General features: G+C 35.9%; 1 protein-coding gene across 9 annotated transcripts in view; it reads left to right on the top strand.

Annotated features, from left to right (window-relative positions):
- The window catches only part of LOC115629642 (small conductance calcium-activated potassium channel protein), a 113,543-nt gene that overhangs the window by 36,584 nt on the left and 64,814 nt on the right, over positions 1–12,145 (top strand). For 2 of the 9 annotated variants that reach the window (XM_030526149.1, XM_030526150.1), the window contains exon 1: positions 9–107. The exons of 6 other annotated variants lie outside the window; for them this stretch is intronic. The gene's annotated coding sequence lies outside the window, so the exon portion shown is untranslated. Of the gene's footprint in view, positions 1–8; positions 108–12,145 lie in introns of those variants that run through there. One more of the 9 variants, XM_030526151.1, reaches the window with a different exon arrangement.

Raw genomic sequence — 12,145 nt, 5'->3', positions numbered from 1 at the left:
CATCAACGTCAACGCCAACATCAACAGCAGCCCGCCGTAATTCATTATGGCAGGAAACATTGAGAAATTCGCGTAAACTTTCTTATGCCAATGAGCGACCCGCTCTGGTAAGTCAAGCCAATCAAAGCATTCCCATTCCCATTCAATCACACACACACACTGATACTTATCTCAGGGTGACCAGAGTGACCCACATACTCGTACTAATTTAAAGTCAAAAGTCAAATATGTATACTTAGAGCTGCGTGAGATCCATCATCTCTGGGTAACAAACACTATTAGATGGGGCTAAAATGTTGAATTATAGTATACTTAAGTATTTATATTAAAAGTTCGCTCGATTTCTAGACACATTTTGTGTCCAAGAACTTATTTGAAAATACATAAATTTGCAAGATATTTGATTACCATTATCTCAGCGTGGAATCCATTATTATGGGGCTAAGTCAATTAAGTATTCATCGCCGCAGTTTTCTAAAAGCATTCTCTGGCCAAAAATTGCTGTTAAATTATATCAGAGTAATACCAATCATAACAGCTTTTCAGATCACAACAATATTTTTTTGTATATTTTTTATAGTTACAAAAAAATTTGGCAATTCACGCAAATACTTATTCTAGGATCCAAGATAACTTGACGCTCATTTCTTCGATCCATCCATATGATATAAATAAGTATAATATTATTTAAATTATTAGTATGCTTTCTATATACATTTTCTTACCAATAACCTATTCACAAATTCAGAATTTTCTGTGCAAATATAATAATAAATTTTAAGATCTGAGTTCCAACAAGTCTGGGCTTTCTTTAGACTCGTATACTTATTTTGGACAACTATGAACTTCCCAAAAAAAAAACATCATAATGAACAGAGACGAAATGTATTCTCAAACTTGTGCTCGATTAGTATATTATAAATATTATATTATAAATATTATATTTTATATTATCAAATGCATCTTGAATTCTAAGTTAAATCAATGCACAGAAAGCCAAGATTTGGTTTCCATTACATCACTTAGCAGGGCTATACTCGAGTCATTTTATAAACTGCCCTCAATCAAATGTATGGAACTTCATGTTATAGGAATCAAAAAAGAATTGTTCCTCCAACCGTCTTTCCATCTGTTCGTCCATGAACAGCATGAACACCGAGAACTTTTTAACCATGACAACTTTTGGCACCAAATTTTATGTGTAGACTTGTCAGATCTATAGGCAGATCAAGTTTATTATAAACCACATATTGCCTCACTATTTTGTATAGCTGCACTGATCGGTGAAGAATTCACCTCTAGAAGGTGAACTTTATTGTTTACGAAGATTAATTCAATAAATTCATGATATTCAGGATATTTTAACTTTTATCAAAAAATCATCATTAATACTTGTGTGTTCATGAAGATACCTTTAGATTAAATGGTAGTTATGCGTTTCTAATAATGCCTTCTTATAATCTAAAGTTTTGTTTTAAAATTAGGTAACTATAATATATAGCTGCCATAAGCGTGATTGTAACAACAAAGTTTATTTTAGTTAAACGTTCAGTTATGATGTTAAAAAGAAGCGAAAAGTTGGCTAACTTGTCTCATCCTGCCAATTAAGAATGCATCTATACAATGATTTGTGGAGTCAAACTCAAAGCTTGAGGATTAGAAATTCTTAGAAATAGGCAAGCAGTTATTATTGAAATTCTGAATATGGTCACCCTGCTGTATGCATCAGCATATACTTGTATGTATGTACGTTTGCGTTTATATAGTATAAGCATTTACTATACTATTAACAAATCAGTACTATTCAGCACTAATTGCTTTTGGTCCATGATCCGGACCGCAATCTGCTGCTACTGCCGCCGCCGCCGCCGCTGCCGCTGCCGTACTGAGCGCGCACGGGCACGGTTGAGAAACTATGACGTCGCACTGTCCACGTGTCGCCAGGGCGGGGGCGAGTCTAGCTGCTGCCATCGAGTCAATCTATAAAAATAAACAACGTGCGCATTCTGTTGGGCCATTGGGAAGTTTATTTTAATCTCAAGCATCTGCAGAGATACAACGGAAAAAATGAGGAGAAAAAAAAAGCAGCCGAAAACAACAACATATAGGAAATACGCATCGCAAAGAGGAGGAGAACACAAATAGTACACATAATAATTTCATTGCTACAATCTGCAAACATATGCATATACTCGTATATACTTACTTATACTATACAGAGCATATATAGATATAGATATTGTATGTAGATGTATACAAAGCACAACTGCTCATAAAATATGGCTCAGGCAGTTCCATCCGTCCATCCATCCATCCATCCATCCCATTGTCTTATTACTCATTCTATATTGGAATGGAGAGTTGAAACTTTGTCGTGATTACTGGCCCACATGGCTGCAATAAATAAATTGAATTGTATTATTGTAACGTCACCACTTAGATATGACTATATAGCCATGGCATGGCATGGCATGGCATGGCTTGTCTTGGCTTGGCTCGGCTGTCATGGCTGGCATGGCATGGCACAAGCCATAATGTGTATATGGCTGGCTGTTTGGCTATATACGATTATTGTGCCCGAGGGCCTTGACTTTGACACGAAATTAGTGGCTGCATCCATTCTCTCGTGAGACTGAAAATATATGAGTAGTAGTAGTATTTTTTTTTTTTTCTTTTTTCTACTTTCGGTCTTGTGCTCTCTGTCCCCCTCAATTACTTAATAATTTGTTTCTGGCCATGCCATGGCCCTGCTGTGCGCTCGGCTTACTTACCAACTTATATGCCCAATTACATACTTACATACATATACTTATAGTATGGTAGTATAAAAAAATATTGTAAGAAATCGATTTTCATTCAGTCGACTCACATTCGCCTCCAAATTGTGTTAAACTGAGCAAAAATTCCCCTGGCACTTTATTGTTGTTATAATATATTGCACCATGTTTCATGTTCAGTGCCTACTGTGCTCTTTTTTTTATATACATATACTCCATATATATTCCATTATTTAATACTCTTTGTGGAGCCATTCAGGCCGAACTGAATGGAGTTGGAAGGCTAAGCAGCAGCAGGTGCTGGAATGTCTTTGATTTCTTAGTATTAAAAGCAAGTTGTTCGGTTGATCACGTCTATCATGGTTCCATTTCCAACAAATACTTGAGAATATATACATACATATATATTTTTTAACGCACCAGCGCCACTATTCCGAGTAATTGTGTGATTTTGTTAGAAAACATTTGTTTGCTTTTCCCTATTTTTCGCCAGAAATGCTCGTTTCGCCGTAAAAATAGGCTTGGTTCGTTGTTTTAATTTCAATATTCCGGCCATCTGAAATGGACCGTCTCTAAAACAAAAGTTCAATCAACCCGCTAAATGAAAACAATCATAAACCATCACTCACATTTCCATGTCCACAAAACGCAAATGTGCAAAAGTCTGAAAATTAAAAAAAAAAAACAATGTGTCCTACACCTGTTTTAAAAAAAAAAATGTTTAAAAGTTTCGAAACTGTGCCACACTCCTGTCTTTTTTTAGCCGTGCCAGTCCTGTTGAAAATACATTCAAGAAAACGTTAAACGTTCTTTCAATATTTATTATATCAGGCCTTGGCCGGGATACCTTTTAGTTTCTTCAGCGAATATGGCTCTAATCGAATCAGGGAGCTGACAGTGGAAGGAGTTTCGAGAACAGAAAAAAAAAACTCGCTGGAAGCCATGACTTCTTCAGGGGCCCGGCATAGTTGAACGAGCTAATGGGAATCCCATAATGTGAGTTTGTTCCTGGGTATGAATCGGTTTGCATCCATCGCATTGAGCATGATTGTAACAGTTACTTACAGTCTTATAATTCTCTAAGAGTGGTCTCCTATAAAAAAATGTTCAAACTGTCATGTTGTGGACAAATCTGCAGGGCGATTCGCAACATACTTGTAAAATAAATAATAATAAAAATGCGGCTTGAAAAATGCATAAATTTTTTGCACAAAACCTCTGCTATTTCGACCAATTATTTAAAATTACTCTCTTTTGTTTCTTATTGAACTTTTGACCCTCTGGAAGATAGCGCTAAACAGCCATTTGTTTTTCGATCGATGCGTTTCATACCCAAAACATCAACCACCATAAATATCTTGAGTGAACCCATAGGAGATATTTAGAGTCTCTGCTATGTCTCAAAGCCAATACCAAGATTCTCGATCACCTGTTTCTTCACTTTTCTGCTCTTATCCTCGAGTTTTCAATGACCTCTTAAGTGCTTTAAGCTACGATTGAGATTATTTTCAATGTAATTCTAGAGAAAACACAAAATTTCAAGCAAATTCCTTGTTACATTTTTTTTGAAACATTAAAAAATGTTAGCCATGTTTTCCATTATGGAATTGAATGCATTTCACGAATCCGAGAGTTCAATTTTCCAATTTCAATTTATTCACATTTCTTAAAAACATCATGAATTAACAAGTGAGGTAAGGATATCGTAATGTTAAGAGTACAGGCAGCTTAGCCTTTTCTACTTAATTAAACAAAATGGAGAAATAAAAATGGTTAACAACAATCGACAGTGTGAAGCGGGAAAAATTAAACAAAAAAACCCATAAAGCTTAATAATATAAACCCAACTTAATACTAAATTAACTGAGTCCGAGAGTTGAAAAAGTTAAATATTAATGTTTCGTTAAGTAGAGTGTGTCTTTCTAAGAGTGTTAAGGAGTCTGCACTAAGCAGATTTGCAGAGGACTCGAAATGCAAACAATTCTTCATTTGTTGATTAAAAATTTTGGGCTGACTTTATTCGTTAACATTCTAGTTCTAATTCTTTATACTAACAATCATTAGTATATATTAACTTGACTGCGCTGTTCCCCAGTGTCTATTTTTACAGTCAAGTGGCATTTACTTACGAACTTGAACTACTTAATAATTGTGTTTGGGAACAATTCATTAATTTTTTATTAAAAATGCTATATAAAATTGGTTCAGGGTCAATGGGAAAACGATTCAAAATTCAGAATAGGAACTTGGACTAGTTTAGAATAAATTTTCTTCTTGCAAACAGCTCTAAAAGGAACTGCATAAATATTATAAGTATCTTGAGTATTAATATTTTAAAATAAATATAAATCAAAGCGTCTTAGAGGAATAATACAAGGTGTGTTCCAAAGTAAACAGGACTTTTTAAAAACAATTTTTATTCCAACAACCGTCGATCGATTCTGAGCAATTTTTGGTCGTCATTCAATTTGTGCGGAACAAACCGTGCACACACCTTTCGTAAGCCCAAATGTTCGGTCAAAATGCGATAAATCGATGTTTTGGAAATGTTCAATTCCAATTCCATCAATTTAAATGATGATTTCGGCTGATTTTTGATGAATTCACGCACAGTTTCGATGGAATTTTCGGTGATCACGAATTTTGATTGGCCCACATGTTGATGGTCATTTATGTCCTCACGACCACTTTGAAAACGTTGAAACCACTCGTGCACTCTGCTACGGGATAGGCAGTCATCGCCATAAACTTGTTCCATCAATTGAAACGTTTCGGTAAAAGTTTTACCAATTTTAAAACAAAATTTAATGTTGGCTCTTTGTTCGAAGCTCATTTTCTCACCGATAACACAAACATACAGACACTTAAAACGCAATAACTTCCAAACTTCCAATCGATGAAATGTCATCAAATTCTCACTGGACAATCGATAAAGATAGCAGATTCTAGCGCACCAGTCGACATATAGATAGATTCAAAAGGTCCTGTCTACCTTCGAACGCTTCCTGTAGTTAGTACAAAAGCTGATCTGCAGAGCTTTTACCTATGCCCAATTGTCTGCTTGATTTCTACCTGAGCAGTGACAACTTATACTGGAAGATAGTAAATACTATACATACAAGTATATATACATTTTAGTGATGAATCATATCTTTCACAGGGCATTGGAGCTTCGTTGTGCCCAAGAGGGGCGGTTCTCCTGCACTTGTTTGTGTTCTCAGTTAAACATTTTATATATATAGTCTTGTAGATTGACCGCTGAATTGTTAGCTGTCGACCAATTTAAACAATAGTCATAATTAATGGCATATGAGCCAACTGCATTTGTAAACAAACTTCAGTTGAGCGGACAAGGACAGGGACAGGGACAGGGGCAGGGCCAAAGAAGGGGCGAAGAAGGAGCCACAACTAGTCAGCGAATTGTGTTTGTTGCGACCGAGGCAGGCTCTAGCCATGAATTATCGATGCAGGTAAATATGGTCAGAGCGTGTGTATAGATAGGCAAACACCTAACGTGCATGCCATATTTAGATGATGATAAATTTTATATACGAGTATCTGAGTATAGCGGCAGGACCCCAGTGGCCTGCTATTAACGATCCCCAGCTAAGCCAGCTAAGACGCCCGACGAGGACTCACTCGCATGTTCAAGTAGTAGTCAGAAGGGGCGCTAAAATATTTAAGCCGTTTACAAAACAATGCGCGTCAAGTTCCTCAATGGCCATATGTGGCTGGCCATAAGGTACATGTGTTAGCTTTTCGAGTCCTTTATCGAAAGACCAGACCATGTCACATGGGTAATGGGTATGGGGTATGAGGTATGGAGTACTGGTAGATGTAGAGGTAGAGGTGTACGAGTATGTGTCCACATAGATACGACAATTGACCCTGACTGGTATTTAAGTGGCACGGTAAAGGTAAAGTTGGCACTCGGCAGGTGGCCTCAAAAGCCAATAAGTTATTGCCTCGGCATAATGCGGCGAAAATAACCGAACTAGTTTTTAAAATTTAATGATAATGGTTTTTTGCTTGAGGTTGCTTGCCTCAACACGAATTTGTTAGTGACGACGACAACGACGCGACTCTATGGCTGCATATATATTTATATCGACTCGTATGTATGCAAGCAATTGCCACAGTCATTTATATACAAACATATATAGAAGCTAATGTTGTGTCTGTGTCTGTGTGTGTGTGTGTCTATATGGCGTCTATCAATAAAATATGGCAAGCATTTGGACTTGGCTGGTAAGTGGCCCATCAAAATGTTGGCATAGCCATAGAATGAACGGTTGCCTCCTAATGGCCCGCACACGCCCCCAAGTTATTTAACTCGTTGGGTAATCGTGAACCAATCATTTTGCAGCCAATTTGAGTACGCCATAAAACTTGGCCATTGTTTTTAGAAAACCCATTTCAAGTTAAAGCGCCAACTATGCAACATTAATTAGTCCAGTGCGCCTTTTAAAGTGCACCGTTAACTTGGATTCCTAGTCCAACTTTTCCACTTTCTACGACCACGAGAATATCTCGAAACCCACTTGTACTCGTATTCCTGTTCAGTCCAGTAAGCTAATTAGTCTGCACTTCAACTGCATTCCCAAGCACTTAAGTTAACTCAAGTGGACAGACAGTACGAGCTCGAGTACGAGTACGAGTACGAGTATCAGTATGCTGTCTAATTTTTACAGTCATTGCGTTTTAGCCACGCAAATGATGCCATTCCATAAACAACTAAAACCTCTTCAGTTAAGCTCCTTACTCCTCCATTTGCCACGGCTTATTATCACTCGTGGCGTAATTTTCGTTTTCCATATGCCGGGCATGCAAATCTCTAATGAAGATCCGCTTACATGCTTACGTGTACGTGTGCTCTGAAGGATGAAGGATAAAGTGCAATCCTCTTCCCAGGATTATAAAATGTGCGTGCATGTTCCTCATGATGTCTCATAGTTAATTGAACGACGCAATTTATTTACCATGCAGCGGATTTCAAGCGATTAACAATTAAAAGCTGCATTACTTGTATTTACTTTATTGCATATTTTCATTTGAAAGAGACGTCCGGCAGCTCTTAGCTCTCGTAAACGTTCTTGCCATAAATCTTCTCATCACAGACGTCTCAAAAGACTCCACCCACTAGGCCCGGAATGGAGGTTTAACTAGAGCCTTCCAAATAACTTTAAATTTTAAGCGCCATTTAATCTTGTATTTTGTAAGATGCCACTACTCAAGGCACACGAACTAATTGAATAATTGTCCTTTTAGGAAAGATCTTAAAGAAAGCAACAATTGAAAATAATAATGATAAATAAATTGATGGACTGATAGTAAATAAAGCTAATAATAAAATAAATAAATTGAAGACCTTTCCTTACATTTTCACGCATCAAAAAATAAAAAGATTGTTATAAGTAATATATAATTATAAATTATAAATATGTTCGACCTAGTTTTGAATCCAGTTTCAAAATGCGAGTCTTAGAAGATAAATTAATATGTGATTGACTATTTTTGAAAATTCGTTGCGCCTAGACGATTCATTCATCTGCATTAAATAATAATCTTTTGAGTTTCATAAGCAAATTGCATGTTACATACTTATTTTCTTTTATACATATTATATGTATATTCAATCATGTGATATGGACAATTATATAGCCTTTGACATGGCTGACATGGTCATTAATTTAACATGAAAACCAATCTCGCGAGTCTTACCCCATTTTTGAGCTGAATTTCTCAAAGCGCTATTAGTAATTCCGTCCACCTAGGTGCAAATCAAAATGTGAAAGTAAATCATAAAAAAGGCATCATTTTTATGCAGATATAGCGTTGCTGATCTATTGATTTAGATCAACATGTTGAGAGATAAACACATATGGACAAAATATTAAGTATACGCTTATCGATTTTCTTGAAGAACTTTTGATAATAATAAAGATGAAAGAATTAAAAGAAGAAATAATTAAACAAATCACAACAAATTCGTGATAATAAGTAATAATTATTTATCATATTGTGCGCAATACTTAAATATGAAAAATCTTATGTTGTATAGCTTTTGTTACCCTTGCGGGCATTGGAAATTGGTTTACAGCATGTGTTGACTGGGTTCTAAAATCCTATAACTCTTTGGCATTTCGATGCTTGAACTCCCCTCAAAGGTTTTCAAGCGTGTTTAACATTTAACATTTCAATGTATGACTAGCTTGGAGGACGTGTGCCTCAAATGTCTCTTATCCTTTTCAATTTAAATAGCCATAAGCTAAAGCTCCGTATTGAAATGGAAATACCAGAATAAGCTGAACTTTTCAGCAAAGTGCGAAAAATATTCAATGAATTAATAAGAGTAGTTTTTAATTCTCTGCACGGTACATTAATTGCGTCGCTCGAAAAACTAAGAGACATCATTAAGAGCAATTGAACACACAGAATCCTCTTACATTTTATAATTGTGGGAAAAAGGATTGCACCACAATCACTTCATTGTTCAGAACATATGTTTACGTGAGCTTGAAAGCGGATCTACATAAAAGATTTGCATGCCCGCCATATGGAACACGCAAATTACCTCATGAGTGATAAGAAGCTTTATTCAAGAGATTTTAGTTGTTTGCGGAATCGTTAAATCAATCCATGACTTGCTTAGAGGTGTACATCATGGTCGTGTGTCTCAAGTCTCTCTGCAACTAAGCTTTAGCTTCCTAATTGAACAGATTTACCAGAATAAATAGAACTTTTTAATAAAGGTAGTTTTCAATTGCGAATCGCTTGAAATCCTCAACCAGGTACATTAATTGCGTCGTTCGAATAACTAAAGGAAATTATTAAGAACATTCACGTACATTTTGTAATCCTGGGAAGAGGATTGCACCACAACCACTTCATTGTTCAGAACATATGTTTACGTGAGCTTGAAAGCGGATCTACATAAAAGATTTGCATGCCCGCCATATGGAAAACGCAAATTACCTCATGAGTGATAAGTAGCTTTATTCAAGAGGTTTTAGTTGTTGGCGGAATCGCATCATTTGCGTGCTTAAAACGCATCAACTGTGAAAAATGGAGAGCGTGGTGTCTGTCACTAGCTTCATGGCTTACGTCGTGGACGTGTGTCCTTAATGTGTCCTACCAGTGTCCAATGTAACTACCAATTTATGGAGCATAAGCTGCTACAAAGATAAGTACTATATACAAGTATAGTATAGTGTAGTATGTACATACAACTATATGGCAACGATAAAAATTCGTTTACTTATAGGCCACAAGTTAAATAGAAATGCTGAGTGTTATCTTTCGATTGCGCTCGGTACTCAAAACTAACTGCAGCTATACATATTCATGGGGAACGTTTTGTGAATATTGTTGCATATTGGAGTACATATCTGCTCATCGAAGTGTTCGCACACAGACAGACACGTGTACATACATACTCGTATAACCGGCACATGGTATATGCCACATGCCACACGCCACACGAGCCACGTACCACATACGAATAGAATGACAAATGGCTGACAAATCCATAAAACTTTTAATTTCTATGAATTATGTATTCAAAATGCAACATGACAAAAATTTTAACTATCTGTCGGTTGCGTTGACATTTCCATTTGATATATCTAGGTCGTGTCGCCTGCCAGCCTGCTTGGCCTGCCTGCCTGCCTTCTGCCTGTCTGCCAATGCTCTGAGATGTGCAGTGCAGATTGTTGTGCAATCGTGGGAAGGTGTACGAGGCAAAAAAAAAAGTAGCGGGATATGGACAGTGGCATTTGAAGATGCAATCTACTAGCAATTGCTCTGACAGGGGCAAAGAATTGTATTAGATTGTTATATCGAATGTGGATTATGCATTGGCAAGGGTTGGGCATAGAGTGTGTTATTTATTGAATTCGCACAGATTTCCATTTCCACTTTTACTCCGAGAGTGATGGAAGAGATTATTGAGTCCATAGGCTATGCTTCAATGCATAGCCAGATATTGCGGCCCAGGTTTTTCCATTAATATACCAATAGTTTGGCGCACCTAAGCTCAGAAAATTATATGTTTTACATTTGAGAAAATTGAGCTGCAATTAAAAATCCGCTTAAATTTTGAATTTTGAACATAAATAATACTAATAGGTGTTCTTTTTGAATTAAACAAGAACATAATGCTAGAGTCGAGCTGGCTTTACTTTTAGTGCGCTTTCCAACATTCTTGCGTTCATACAATGTTTGTGACTCCCCCCCCCCCCCCAAAAAAAATAAAAATAAATAATAAAAATAAAAATAAATTAAAAATTTTTTTTTTTTTTTTAAATTCAAGCACCAAAAAGCTAATATTATTTGCCAATACCTATTAACTAATACAAATGAGTCAACTCTATTTGAGCTCCACATTTCTACTTTGCAGATCATATTTTCGGAATTAACTTCCAGAGCAAAATTACTTAATACTACAAAAAAGACTGAATTGTTTAGAGAAAAACCGTTTCTAAGATTTGTAGAATTATTTTTCACAATACATACATACGAGTATATGCTATTTATATGCTTTCATATTAAAAAAAAGTAAACTCTAAGATTCTATCTTTTCCAGTTTCTCAATTCTGCCGAACTTAATGAAAACGAACATTTCGATTTCCAGTCACCTGATTAAATATGAAAATGAAAACAAATTTAAAGAAAGGGAACAAAGTTTATAAAACTAAATAATTGAATGAGCTATAAAAAGAAATAATTGAAGGAGCTGTAGAAAGAAAGGATGCAGGTACTTTTCTTTTTCATTTTCGATTTCGCTCAAATTTTGCGGAATCGAAGGTTGCAGTTTCCAAAAAACAATCGAACTTGCTTGAGTGAACGCAAAAGTTATTTCCAATTATTTATATTTTAATATGAAATAGATGTTGATGATTCACAAATCTTCACTTATGATTAACAATTTCGACAAAGTTTCAGCTGCTTCGTTTGTTCGGGAACGAAAGCAAAACCCAGTTGTTTTCAATTCCGCTGTAATGATTTATGATGATTTGTTCCATGTGTAAAGTAAAAGTTTCACCAAATTTAAACAGCTGTAAAAGAATTGGAGTAAGAACGAACTACCTTCACAAGTAAATTCGATGGCACTTTTCTTCGGACCGAAATACACCTAATCCTGTTTTTACACGGTAGATTGGTTCAAGAAAAAGTCGACTAAAAGAACCGTGTTAAAAAAGATATTGATCATATGCTATTTTGAATAGTGCTAAATTGAATAAAGTCGAGCAACCATATATCAAATTTTTAACTTTTAAACCGTGTTAAATCAAAACCGTGTAAAAAGACCGTGTAAAAACAGAATTGGGTGTAAATGCCAGTTTTTTTATATGCACCTAATTCTGTTT

Source organism: Scaptodrosophila lebanonensis, unplaced genomic scaffold (assembly GCF_003285725.1).
Source record: "Scaptodrosophila lebanonensis strain 11010-0011.00,11010-0021.00 unplaced genomic scaffold, SlebRS2 tig00000161-arrow-arrow-pilon, whole genome shotgun sequence".
Lineage (NCBI taxonomy): Eukaryota > Metazoa > Arthropoda > Insecta > Diptera > Drosophilidae > Scaptodrosophila > Scaptodrosophila lebanonensis.
The sequence above is the reverse complement of the archived record's forward strand: the minus strand, read 5'-3'. Positions and strand labels throughout refer to the sequence as shown.